Source organism: Odontomachus brunneus, unplaced genomic scaffold, assembly GCF_010583005.1.
Source record: "Odontomachus brunneus isolate Ranch 3 - 2012 unplaced genomic scaffold, Obru_v1 Obru_scaffold_079, whole genome shotgun sequence".
NCBI classification, from domain to species: Eukaryota; Metazoa; Arthropoda; class Insecta; order Hymenoptera; family Formicidae; genus Odontomachus; species Odontomachus brunneus.
Window position 1 is genome coordinate 920,600 of NW_022639529.1, and position 14,932 is coordinate 935,531.

At 41.9% G+C, this 14,932-nt stretch overlaps 1 pseudogene; it reads right to left on the reverse strand.

Annotated features, from left to right (window-relative positions):
* LOC116847529 overlaps positions 1 to 5,206 on the reverse strand; it is a 5,859-nt pseudogene extending 653 nt beyond the window's left edge.
* Positions 5,207 to 14,932: the final 9,726 nt, after the last annotated feature.

The window sequence follows — 14,932 nt, forward strand, 5'->3', positions numbered from 1 at the left end:
GAGAGACGATATGCTGTATCGCCCAAAATGTGACTATCGTTTGGAAAATTTTCTTGCATGAAAATTTTCTTGCATCGAATATTTTCGATGTTTGACAATCTGAAGACACGCATGTCATGTACCGAGCCCACTTGACCCGTATAACAATGTATAAATCTTAATTTTTCATCACAAACTACCTACAACATAATTAAATTTATTTAATAAAACAATTTATTTAATTAAACAATAATAATATAAATCTTTCAATGTGGCGTCTCAGAGAACGAGACGCCACGCAAGGTGCATCGCTCCCAGTTAAAGGGACGCTTACGGAGCACACCTTGCGCACGGTCCTTTCCGAGAACCGCGAGGCTCGCGACGCGTTTCCGAGAAACGCGGCGGAGCGAGATAAGCTCGAGCCCGCGAGAATTCGCGGAAACGCGGACCGGCACGAAATTCGGAGAATCGCGAGCCTCGAGACTTTAGAAGAGGGGCAGTGGTCAATGCGAGCCCGCGAGAATTCGCGGAAGCGCGGACCTGCGCGAATTCGAAGAATCGCGAACCTCGAGATTCGGAAGAGGGGCAACGGTGAATGCAAGCCCGCGACGAATTCGTGGAAGCACGGGACCTACTTAAATTCGAGGAATCGCGAGCCTCGCGATTTTCTCAAAAAAGTAAAGCACCAATACTCCACACAGTTAAAGGTCTGGAGTATAAATAGCATCCTGAAGCCCACCGAGAGACAGCCTCAGGGCGAGGCTGGAAACAGCGCCCGATTACAGCTCCGCAAACAATACTACGAATTGTTCGGGAGCGACAGCGAAGACGAGGATGATCGGGAACCCGTAGGACTCCAGCTCGGCTCTCCGGTTTCTTCCTGGTCCTCTCTACCAACGACGCCGTCTCCAACGCGGATACCCCGCACACCGTCTCCGCGGAAGCGACCGCGTACCAGGGTATCACCCAGGCGACTAGCGCCAATACGGAACGAGGGCCCAGGAGGAGCACTAGCGGAAACAATCCGTCCATGGAGGCTTCTACCCGTGTGCCTCCCGCCAGTTAGGTGCACCCGACCACCACTGGAGAAGCTCACGACGTGGGACGTGAGAGCCCGACGTCCGCTCTCACCCCGGTACGCGTCTCCACCAAAGAAGGTGTCGTCCACGGCCCAGGTTCACCGGGCCACGCAGACGTCACCACGGAAGCCGAATCTCGCACCAGGCGTCATCAGGATCCCGACAGCGCCGAAGAATCCTGATCCACGAGTCAGCGGCGTCAGACAACCAGCGTCTCCACGCAAACACGCACGGCCGGGGAATTTTCGAGCCCACGCCGGCTCGCCGAAGAAGCCGGCATTACGCGGGACCTTTCGTAGGTCAAAACGACTGCCAAGGATCCGGCCCTGGAAAGGAGCCTCAACCGTACAATAATATACCTTCATACAGACACACACACACACATGTACTCCGAATAAAATGTTATTTCCGTAACGGAGTATAATTAATGTGTACACCTTCCCACTGCGAGCGCTGTAGAATAAGGCTAAGATCTCAAGAACGCAAGCTAACGCGACCACATTCAATATTAAAACTGAAAGATATTAAAACTAAAAAATATACATGCATATGAGATTAAATTCAATAAATAATATTTGTAAATATATATTAACAAATAATTGTATATACAAAATATGTCTGGTAATTTGTGCTCACTATTTGTACAGTATTATTTTTGATAAAATAAACTGGTTCTTTTATTTACATATATAACAATTTATAGCAGTAAATATATTAAAAAATTAATGTTTATTTCAATATTATAAAATATAAATATAGAAGTATATATAGTATTATATAATAACTTACTTGTAGCTGAATGGAATGAAACCCTTTTCTATTTATATAACAATCACTATGATCTCTTGGGGCAGTAATTTTTATGTGTGTTCCATCTATTGCACCTATGACTCCTGGAAAATTATATCTTTGTTGCATTGCTGTTATGGTTTCTTGTGCTTCATTCCTAGTTGGCCAATGAATAAATGTTGCTACTTTCTCGTATAACGCATTTACAACTCTTTGTACACTTCGCCATGCTGTAGCTTTACCAACATTGAATCTATCTGAAACACATCTAGATAACTTTTTATTAAATATTTTTCATATTAATTTAAAATTTTAATTTGATTTCAATGTATATAACTTATACATTACTATTATACTATTCTTTATATCATTACGAGTGCTAATTATTACCTGTAGGAATTTGGTGTAGCCATAATCCAGATAGCTATAAGTAGTTGTTTTTTAGTTGATATTGTATTTCTGCCATATCTGTTATTTCGTTTACTTAATTTAGGATTTAATAATTCAAATAAGAATTGAAAAGTACTTCGTTTAAGTCTGAAACAATAAATTCCATTTTCTTGATATTACTTTTTTTTTAATAATCAATGGCACATTTTATCATATTTCTTTTACATGCGTTTGATGTACATTAGGTAAAAATTGTATATTGTTTTCTGTACCGAAAGTGCATTTGAAATTCCTCGTCTGTATACAATGGTATAACACTTTCAACATAGTCCTTGCAACGAGAACGTGGAGTCAAAGTTCTATTAAGAGTCCTTAAAAATATATCTTCTTCGCTATCTGAAGAACTTTCAGAAGATTCTATTACATATTTTACAACTTTTGTTAAAATCACAATCTCCATATCACGCTGTGTTTGATCCATAATTATCTATGAAACTTGTTTATCTTAACCTCCACAATACTGAATATTTCTACTGCGAGTCCGTTCCGTTATTGATTGCATTACAAGCTGAAAAGCAGCATCAGTAATTACGGAACGGATCCGCAGTTCTACTTTATGACGTCATACTTTCAGTACTGGCAGTTAATTTCGGAACGCAGCCTAGATAAGATTGCATAATGATCTGCTATGCGGATGACACAATTGTCCTAGCAAGAGGAGGGACACCAAAGATGCCGCTCTCGTCAATAGACCCTGTATTGCTACAGTTGTAAATAGAATAACACAACTAGAGCTAGAAATAGCCAACCATAAGACAGAGGTTATATTGTTTGAAAAAGGAAGGGGTAGAATGCCGAAGGTTGAAGTAATGGTGGAGGGTATTGAAGTAGAAGTCTTGGATAGATCCAAATACCTGGAAGTTATCTTCGATAGAAGGCTAACATTTAAATCCCACATTGAGTATGTGGCAGACAAGGCTAATAGAGTATTGAGAGCTCTATGGAAACTAATGCCTAACCTCAGAGGTCCATATGAGTTTAAAAGAAAAGTATATATCGGTATGATTCACTCGGTAATTCTTTATCCAGCAGTTCCAATATGGAGCAGATAACTGGAGGACAAAGTAACATATCGTAATAAATTACTGAGAATACAAAGGAGTATGGTACTTAGAACAATAAGTGGGTAAAGGACTCTATCGTATGAAGCTTCCATGCTCTTAACAAGAATACAATTAATATCGGCCAAACAGAGAAGGATTTATGAAAGGTTGTGTATAAGGAAAGAATGGGGAGATGCCGACCAGGAAACGAGGAAGGAAATATGGCAAGCAGCCAACATAATCATGAATAGAACTTACTAACGGTAACAGCTACGGACACGGGTAAAAGGCAAAAAGTGTTGAAAACGATAATACCCGTGTTTGAGAAATGATTAAACCGGAAGGAAGATATGCTTAACTACCATTTAACTCAATTAATAGGGGGGCACAGTTCGTTTGGAACATTTTTTTTTTAAATTGGAAAGACGGAGGAAGCAATCTGTATCTATTACAGGGAAAAGGAAGATTCTCCAGAACATACTTTAGAAGAATGTGGCATGGACCAAGGACAGACAAACACTGAGGATGGCAGTAGGTGATATAAATCTAAACATGGAAGATCTGATCCCAAATATGATTGAAAACAAGAATATATGGAAGGCTGTAAAAACCTTTGCTGTAGAGGTACTCACAAGAAAGGAAGTAGCCGAAAGAAATAAGGAAGTTATGGAACAAATAAAAAGAGAGGTAAGGAAGGAACGAGATGAAGGAATGCAGATAGAAGGAAACAAGTGAACACATACAATGATGAGATAATTACTACTGTTGTTGAAGAGTACAAAGAGGAAGAACTGTGACACGCCGGTAACGAGGTAGGGATTCCTGTATAGATAGTGGAATCTACCTAGATTTACACGGGACCCGGACCGCGATTGCACGACTGTACCAACTCAACTAAGGAAGGGACAAGTAGGGAACCAAGAAATTAACGCTGGTTGCCCATGCTTGTTGCCTGATGCTGTAACGTTGTCACCTTGGGCGCCTCTGTTTGGATGCCAGCTGGAGGATTCGGACCCGCGGCCCTACGAGACCGCTTGAGGGGTGAGGGCGTCCTTGGAGGTGCCGCGCTCTGTCGTGGTCGCTTCCGTGACGACGGCATTGGTGGCAGACGTGTCGGTGAGGGCGTCGCCGGCAATGAGAACCACATGGACGACAGCGAGCTAAGAGCGTGTGTTACCGGCTCCGCCACCTTGGTCATCTTTGCTGTCGGTGCCGAAGGGATCCCGCAGCTGGTTGTCGAGCGGCTGACGGCAGGTGTCTTTGACCTCGCCCTGAGGCCGTTCCTGTTGGTGCTTCAGGGTGTTCTGGGACCCGTGCAGCGTGTGTAGCTCTCTTCTTGTAGGAGAGTTGACTCCGAATTCGCTTTCGCTCTTTGTCGCTTATTCTCTTAAGATCTTTCCTCTGTCGAGGTTGAGAGAGAATTAAATCCCTTGGCACCTTGCTCTCTATTTATACTCCTTTTCTTTCCATGTGTTGGACGTCCATGAATTAAATTTCTCCGAAAAATTGTGAGGTCGCGCTTCTCCGAATTTCGATGCAGTGCTGGGAGTTCGCAATATTTTTTAGATGACAGAAGCCCTTCTGCGCATGCGTGAAATGACGTAGCAACTCGACGTAAGTAGTTTCCAATGACGGCGTTAGGCACGAGTAGAGGGTTCTTAGGGGACATGCGCAAAATACTCGGCCGTCTGTCAGTGTTGTTTGCCCGCGAGTGGTTAGGTTAGATAGATAATGAAATGATATAATAATAAATTAGTATAATTAATAAAGTTACAATAATTAGTATAGCTATGTAAAATGTGATATTATAATATATTGGGTTGTTCAAAAAGTCATTGCATTTTTTTTTCAATAGATGGCGTTGTCCACGTTTATTTGTATCTGAGCGTGACATGAATGTCAAGTGTTTATGCGCGTTTTGTTGTTGACACTTAACCTAAAAGCCAAAAAAAGTTGACGCGATTCAGTCGAGTTTTGTGCTTGCAATTGTGGTTCGAACATGGAGAATTTTGAAGAGCATATTCGCCATATTTTGCTTTATTACTTTAAAAAAGGGAAGAAAGCAACTGAAGCACGGGAAAAGTTGTGTCAAGTTTACGGCAAAAATGTCATCGGAAAACGCCAGTGCCAGAACTGGTTCGCCCGATTCCGTGATGGTGATTTTTCAGTTAAAGACGCTCATCGTTCCGGTAGGCCTTCCGAGATTGACGACGATAAAATCAAAGCATTAGTGCAAGTAAATAAGCATCAAACGGTTCGGGAGCTTGCTACTGCTCTAAAAGTATCCATTGGAAGTGTTCATGGCCATTTGAAATCGCTTGGCTTCACAAAGAAGCTCGATGTTTGGGTACCGCATGAGTTGAAAGAAATTCATCTGACGAAGCGCGTAAACTTCTGCGATCAACTCTGCAAACGCGAAGAAAACGATCCGTTCTTGAAACGTATGATCACGGGCGACGAAAAATGGATTGTCTACAACAATGTCAGCCGAAAAAGAAGTTGGAGTAGGCGAGATGAAGCACCGGAAAGGCAAGCAAAGGCGGATATCTACCAAAAGAAGGTGATGCTGTCAATCTGGTGGGATTGGAAGGGACCAGTCTTCTATGAGCTGCTTCCAAAGAATAAAACGATTAATTCTGATGTCTACTGTGAGCAGCTACAGAAATTAAGTGATGCCATCGCACAAAAACGTCCCGAGCTGATCAATCGTAAGGGTGTGGTATTTCACCACGACAATGCGAGACCACACACAAGTTTGGTCACTCGGCAAAAATTGTTGCAGCTTGGGTGGGATGTGTTGCCACATCCACCGTATAGCCCAGACCTTGCGCCATCAGACTTCCATTTATTTCGCTCCTTGCAAAACTCCTTGAATAGTAAAACGTTTGCTTCTGAAGACCTCATCAAACAGCACCTTGACAAGTTTCTCGCAGAGAAAGATAGGAAGTTTTATGAACGCGGTATTATGAAGTTGCCTGAGAGATGGCAGAAGGTCATTGAACAAAACGGCCAATACATCATTGATTAATGTTCATTACGTATATTAAATAAACGCACCTGAAAATCAAATATAAAAAAACGCAATGACTTTTTGAACAACCCAATATATATATAGTATATATTAATAAATAAAATGTGATTAAAAAATGCAATTTTAATATAAAGTAATATTGATAAAGAAAACTACAATTATAATGTTAAGTTAATTAAAAAAAAAAGTGCCGTATTAAAGAAAGAAATGGATCAACACCAGCCTTCGTCATCAAGTGGCATCGAGGCAAAGAAGAGGAAATGTGCGAGAAGAAAATTCCAATATGCATGATTAAATATGAATATTTTCAAAGATTAGCTGCAGAAATTACAAAATAAAAAATATATTTATTTTTACTCATGAACAGCATTCTGTTTCCCACAAACTTTCTTTTCTCTCTACAATCTTTTCATATTTTCTTTTAGGTGAAGGATCTTACGATACCTTAAAATAGATACGGCGCTGAGGTTACCACAGAGTTTGCTCAATGCGCGTACGCGAAAATATATCGCGAACTCCCATCATTGTTTCGATACGGGGCTCGCGCTTCCCGGAATTCGTCGCGAGGCTCGCGCTTACCGTTGCCTAGCCGCGCTTCTCGGAAACGCGTCGCGCGTAAGATGCTCTCCCAATAGGGCATTTCTTATTTCATTTAAATGCGAGTTACACCTGGGAAATGCGCTCTAACAAAAACTCTAGGCTCAACAAAGGCTAGATAAATCGGCCGTCCTAACAGCTCGAGCGGGACGTTAGGACGATCGGTTTATCTAGCCTTTGTTGAGCCTAAAGTTTTTAGAGACGTAGGCATGACCTACGTCATGCTGTAAGCGGACCAAATCTTGTATCTCTGGCACGTGCTTGAGCGTCGCATCATAGTACTATCAACCGTCGAGGCAAACGTATTGGGAATTGCCGCGTTATTTTCTAGATTATTTCGCGCCGATTTTTAATATCGCGTTTCGACTTCGCGACAATTGAGGCGGTAATTAAGACAAATTAAGACGCGTACTCCTCACGCGAGCAGGTGTTGCGGACTTTACCGCAACAGGTAATTACTGGTAATTTCATTTACTCTTTTAGAGAGAAACGTTGCGATCGAATTCCTCAATGCCGATCAAATATTATCATCATAGATTTGTTATTCAAGTATTATTAGTTCTTTATTCGATTGTCATTCAGTTATTTTTATTATATATTGGGAAGAAATTCGAGCGTGCCATTATGACGATTTCTTTACCTTGTCTTGCTGTCGTGTGTAATTAATCGATACTACCGGATATTATTATATGGTTGTCGATTAGATATTAATATCAGTATCCATTAATTAATTGAGCATTATTACTTCTTTATTTAGCTATGATTTAATTATTTCTTATTGCGCATTGGGAAGGAACTTGTGGCGCCCCAGCTAACGCCGGGCGCACAAGCGCAGGTACACACTCCTGTACAACAGCTGCCGCGCGCTGATAGGAGGAAGCAAAAACTATTGTCGCGCCAGGTTTTCGCGATCACTCCGCAATATCGATAGACGGTTCTCTCTCTAAGAGAGTCGTAACGAGTCAGTCGTACAGCACAGTCGCCTCAAAATCAGTCGTATTAACAGTCAGTCGCACAAGTCAGTCGCATCGAGAGAGCGAGAGGCTGCTCCTCTCCCGCGCCGTAGACTAGCACACATTCCGTGTCTGGACTAGCCGTCCTTCGCGTCGCGGTATTTTTCGCGTGTTGCGTGCCGGTCGTGTTGCGATACATAAGTGGTTCTCACTCACGCCGGTATCGACATAGACAGTTCGTGCATTGTGCTCACAAGGACGCAGCGGCGTAACCATTGTGTTGTGCATTTGTGTAATACGCCAGTGCAACTGCTAGTGACGTTGGTCACACGTGCGCATTCGTTCAGCAGTTATTTAGTGCTCCGCCACGCATCTCTCCTGCTCGCTTAGCGTAACATAGCGTAGTGCATACGCGAGTAGTAGCACGGGCTGTCCACGTGCCGCGGACATCGCCCGTGCGCACACGGCACATTGGCGCGCTGTGATCACCTATTCCTGCGTGATACAGTTCCAGCATCGTGCCTACCTGTGCACGTGCTCGTACACAAGTACGCACGTGCCTCTCTTTGTCTGTGTAGAGCAGATCTGTTCGCTACCTGCTTTGTTTTTACGTTGACCTCCACACAGGCGTGATAACGTCTTTTCTATTCTTCTCTTTGTGCCAACTTGCTGTGTGTGTTTAGTTATAGTGCGAACGTTAAGGTTAAATTTGTATATGATTATTAAAGTCTATTATTTCTTTTGTTCCTTTGTACGGAGACAAAGTGCATGCATGTCTTATCATTTCTTTTCTTGTCTCGTGTTCATCTTTCTTGCTGCGTGGTGGCTGTAGCCCACCAGAGAGACGTGTGCATTATTCGCAAATATACATGCTGTTATTGATAGGTTAATCGAGTCGTGATTCTTAATAGTCATTTGTGTGTTCGTCCAGAGTTGCATTGCCATTGAATACACGCTTAGAGACTGTGGTACAACATACACAGGAGACTTCGTGTATGTTGAGTGACATGCCCACAAACTCAAGCGTGCAGTTACAATTTCTTTTTCTTGTTTTGCTGTCGCGTGTAACTAATTGATACTAAATTATTAAATTACTAAATTAAATTAAATTTCTGTCAGAGATCCAATAGAGCAGACGCAGTCACGCGATTCTAAGAGATGCGATGCTTGGGGGATGCTGCGCCGGATGATTCAGCTCGGAACTGTTTGAGTCGGCTTGAAGATGAGCTTCACTAATTTGTACTTATAATTAGAGATCCGACAAAACTGAAAATTTTCTTGTTTGGAATCGAGTTTCTTAATGCTTCTATTGTCGTGTAGAATATTAAATTAAATCTGCTTTCTATTGCAGAGACGTAACAGATGACCAGCCGACTTTTAGGGGCTGTTGCACCGGAGGATCTGGCTCGGGCCGAGCGGGGTTAGCTCGAAGGTGAGCTTCATTAATTAACATTTGTAACTAAAAATTCGACGAAATTGATAATTCTCTTGCTCAAAATCGAGATAATTTGAATCGAATAAAAATTCGCGTTAAATCGTAATTATACGCGAGGAGAATTTTTTCTGAGTAACATCATCACTTGAAAAACTTTGATTTGATCTAATTAAGAGATTTATTTGCAACGTCAAGAAAAAGGAAAGTAGAATATTCCAAGTGCGAATGCATTCCAAAAAATTCTTTCAGCGTGAAAAATATCACGTTTATTTTTTTCAATCCTTCAAACTTTGTCACTCAAATCGTCATTAATGCACGAATCTAATCGGCGAAATAACATTTTTCCAGAAACTAAAGCAGAATGTGGCTACCTTGATCGGTGGTTTTGGTGAGTCAAAACAAGAAACATATTGATAATAGAAAGACAAAAAGTCTTTCGATGTAGAAAGACAGAAAAAGGAAAGTAGAATATTCCAAGTGTGAATGCATTCCAAAAAATTCTTTCAGCGTGAAAAATATCACGTTTATTTTTTTCAATCCTTCAAACTTTTTTACTCAAATCGTCATCAATGCACGAATCTAATCGGCGAAATAACATTTTTCCAGAAATTAAAGCAGAATGTGGCTACCTTGATCGGTGGTTTGGTGAGTCAAAACAAGAAACATATTGATAATATAAAGACAAAAAGTCTTTCCTTTTTCTGTAGTGTATGCTTATCGAATCAATGCGATTTACTTTGCTGTAGTTGTAGCACGTGTACGTGCTGTCGAATAAAAGCCACACTGCTCGAATCTGGAAGATCGCTTCTCAAATATTAGTGATAATGCATATTTTGGCAAAAATTATAATTTGATATAAATTTGGCAAGTAAATGTTCAAATATTTTTCCCCTAACCTATATATATTTAGAAATTTGTTAATTTAGATTATTGATTGGTCGAGGATTTTTGTTGGAAAAAATTTTTAAATAATCAAACCTCATCACTATTTGGTAGATGCTTAAAATATTGATTATACTTTCTAAACATTCAAAATAATATAAAATTATTCAATCTTATCGAATGCGATCTTCCAGGTGTCTCGAGCAATGCGCTAACGCGCAAGGAGATTGCGCCACAGAGATTGCGCTACAAAAAATGCGCAACATCATCCGCGTCATAGATCTTCCATCAGTCGTTAATTTTCTCAATTTTATCTTTCGCGTGAGCTTAAAGCGCGATTGCATTAAAAAAAAGTAGAGTTCGTGCTTTGTTATTAAGTAAAATTTGATATCGTGTAACAATTTGCGCAAAACAATGTAACGTGATTATATAAACTGCTTGCAAGATTAATTTCACGATCATCTGAAAATTTTCAGGTTTCAATTTTTCACTTAGAATTAGAATTTCCTAACACGGGACACAATAGAGACAATACTAGCAAGCGTTGATCCCTCACGAAAAACGCGATGTATAAGTCAGTCATATGCGCAGTTGTTTGCTTACTTACGTGGTGCGCGACAAATTCCATCGAAAGAACAGAGACGTCTCACATTGTTTCGAACGGCCCGAGGGTGGAGAGCGGCCGGTTCGTTGTGCGAGATATAGATAGGTGTCCGCTCGCCGCGGGCTTCGTCGCTGGCAGTCCGCTATCCAGCGGCCCCGTGAGATGGCGTGGGGGGCAGGCAAGCGATTCGCGAGGTTCTCCAGGGGTGCGTTCGAAAACATCACCCGTGTGTATTTTGTCACACTCAGATCGTTCGAAAACCCCTAGTGGGCACACTGACCATGCGACCATGGCCGTTCGAAAACCGTACTCCGTGGACCACTCGTGTGACTTTTCTCCACTATCTTTTGCGCGGTGTGAATCGGTGGAGATGGTGGAGAGTGCGCAAAAAGTGCAATACAGTATGAAATTACTAAATTATTTTTGTTCTTCGAAATATTCGTACAACCATTACCCTTATAGAAATATCATACTAAGAATCATTGATAATTACTTATTATCCAGTATTTTTAATACTGAAAATAAGTAATTATCAATGATTCTTAGTGTGATATTTCTATAAGGGTAGCCATCACGGTAAGATAAAAAATTTAAATACAGCAGTGTAGGTTAGCCAGGTTTAGGTTTATTTCTATAGTGATGTATATTGTCAGAATATTGTCTTTAAATATAAATAAAGCTTATTAAGCTTTTTGTGTTTTATAGGTTCTGAAATTTTCTTACGAGATACGAGGCACGTTAAAAGTTACGAATCAGTAACAATTTGTGAAAAAAAATGGAAAATTTAATCCCGGGTCGTCATATTTTATGCATGGATATTAAAAAAAATATACAAAAGGATGACAAGGGAAATGTCTATATATACGATGTTAGAGGTAAGGAGTAATAAATAAGTATAAATTTCCTTAGGCCTGGTGCCCACGATGCTAGAAATCGATCCGAGTTCTTGTACCGAGGAATATATAGCCAATTAACTTTCCAGATAACATTTTGCTTGCACAAACTTTTATAGAAAAGCGACAATTTTATTGGCTACATTTCTCAGTTCTAGTACTCGGACCGATTTCTAGCATTGTGAATACCAGACCTTAGTACTTGACTAGGTTAGATGATTTTAAAAACGCTTTCGATCAGCCATTTTGTACAACACATATGTAGGCACACACACATGTAGTATGTCACATTGAGCATTCTTCCATGGCTGTTTGAAAACTCCTCTCGATAACAACTCCACTAACCCCACCAAGCCCATCCACCACAGCCACTTTCCGTCGTGGACTTTCAGTGTTTTCGAACGCACCCCAGAGTTGAGAGTCTTCGTCTCCGTGTGTGGTGGGTCGCTGACTCAAATAAAGCGAGCTAGATCAATCGAAGCGGCGGCCCTGCGGGGATGCACCGCTTCCCAACGCTTCCGCGCTAGGAGAAGTCCCCCTTGTCGGAGGATCAAGAACAATGAGAATCGTAACGTCGCGCGGGCGACGTAGACTAAGGATGTGTTCGCTTTGAACGCTTACGCGCTTTAAGCGCTTATAAATATTGCTCACGTCGTTTACTTTGGCGCTATAAGCGCTTAGAAACTGCATATTGACATCATGCGTGACGTCATAACTTGCGCTTACATTCACTTCTTCTATCGAGGTAGGGCAGTAAAAGCGTGAGCACTTATAAGCGCTTATTTTCCAAAGAGAACGATAAGTTAGATTGCGTCGATGAAATCGACGCAATCTAACCTCCAATATAAATCTTAAAGTGAAAGTGTTTCAAAATAACTTCCAACGAGAGTAACAAAACCAGAGTAACTCTGCAAGATGTTACAAATAATGAAATGTATATACTTGTTACATCAAATGAGGCAAAACGTGTAGAAATAGATAAGTTTAGGACACCTCTCATAAAAATTTATTATTTTTGTTATTAAATCATATTTATTTTGAGTAATAAAGCACTGTCCAACAGTAATTTAAAAAAAAAAATAAGTAATATTTCAGCAACACTAGTAATACATTTGATGAAGAAAACGGACTTTCTCACAAATTTACCTAAATCTTCATATTTTGTTGTATAAAACATGAATATTATATGAAAGTTAAAATCGTTGGTCTTAAATAAAACAAAAGTTATAAAGTAAAAAGTTATTAAAATGTGACTTAAATACTTCATCATTGTATAATGGTACAATCACTTCCACATAGTTTTTTAACCAAGGTATTGTTTTTTTTTTTTATTGATTCAATCATTACGGATAAATACTTTTCTAATTCTTTATATAAGTTATTTGTTTTGTTGTGACGAGACGACCTCGTCACCACGACCCGACCGAACATCCGTCGGGTCGTGTAATAGGCGCAAAGCGTCAAACAAATAAAACCAAAACCGCCGCCGGCTCGCGGCACCGCCGCGGATGCCCGCGCGTGGGGGAACGGCGTACGTGCCGAAATTACGAGCCGGCCGGTATATAAGCAAGGCGCGATAACGATACGGGAGCAGTCCCGCGGCGTCCGTACTCGCCTTGGCACGTTCGCCGCTTCCTCGCTGGCTACCACCAGCATCCTGATAACCGCCGCAACGGGAAGGTGCGCTCATCCTCCCCGAGTACGGTCGTCCGCCTCATCCGCTCCCCAAGAGGCACGGGAACTAGAGGTGGCGCGCTCACCGCCTCGGTCATGCGCTCCTGACCTCCCTGCCGATTGGAGACCCGACCGCGAGGAAAGGTGTGCTCACCTGCCCTCAAGGCCCGTACAAAGAGAAAAGAGGTTTTCCAGCGACCAAGGGATACAGAGGTGGCGCGCTCACCGTCTCTGGGCTCTCCGGTGGCTGGTCCCTCACGTACGCTTCCTCACCTGCCAACCTGTACCTCAAGGCACGCCGCCAACCGCGCCGAGTACAACCGCTCCGCCGACACAAGCCTGACCCGCGTCCGGCGGGTCAACTGCGACAGGCGCTCCGCGCACCGCGGCTAGGAGTAGGACAATGGGTAACCCACACGCGATAGAATAGACTCGTGAGACGCCCGCGTTAGTTATAAGCCAGTTGTAAATTAATTGTAAGCCCGCGTTAGTCATAAGGTTAGTTATAAATTAGTTATAAATTAGTTGTAAGTATAGGGTAGGCCCTCGTGGGCCACAAGATAGTTGTAAGTACAGGTAACTTAATCGTAAGTTCAGCGGAATAAATTATCTCGAAATCCACACATCAACGCAGTTACTCACGCACCCACACCCCGCGCATACGCGCACTCCAGCTCACACTAGCGACACCGACTCTGGACACCGGCGAGCACGTCCACCGTCTCCTCGCGTGTCACGATCGCTCGCCCAACGACATTAAGGTCATCCGACCGCTCCGAGCGAAACCGGAACCATGACATCGTTATCATCAAAAACATCTAATGAAACTAATATTTGAGCAAATACACAATTTTCTTATCTTTATCCTCCATTTTTACGTTCACAATTGTTTACAACAGCCAAAGGAAACGGTTTTGATCTTTTCGATGAGTGCACTTAGAAATCAAAGTAACCGGGCAAAAATAGCGCTCATAAGCGTGAGCGCTTTAAGTATGTGAGCGTCCAAAACGAACGCACCCTAAGTCTCGCGGGGACTTAGGCGCGAGTGGAACTCGCGCATGGAGTCGCGTATGCGACGGGTATAGCTTCAGTGTCGGTGAAGAAGCAAACGTGGTTCGCGTAAGTGCTGCGGCCCAGGCAGCGACTATGTGAAGGCGAGCTATGTCGCGTGTATATGCTGCGTCTCTGGCAGCGTCTAAGTCCTGTGCGGACGTGAAGGCGAGCTTGGCTCGCGTATACAGGGTAAATATTATATACCGGAACACCTGAATATCTCGAAAACAAAGTGTTGTATAAAAAAATGTTAAATACAAAAGTTGTAGGGTTTAAAAAGATCTATTTTATGATATTAGCAGTTTGACCTTGAGTTGCGTCATAAAGATCAGGTCAAGGTCACAATGATGTTTTTAAATGGATACCCCCATTTTTTATTGTATATTCTTGTAGCTTATCTCGAGAGCTTTCCAAAACACTATACTTAAGTATTTTTTCGTTAAGTACTTTTCGAGTTAAGAGGCTTCAAA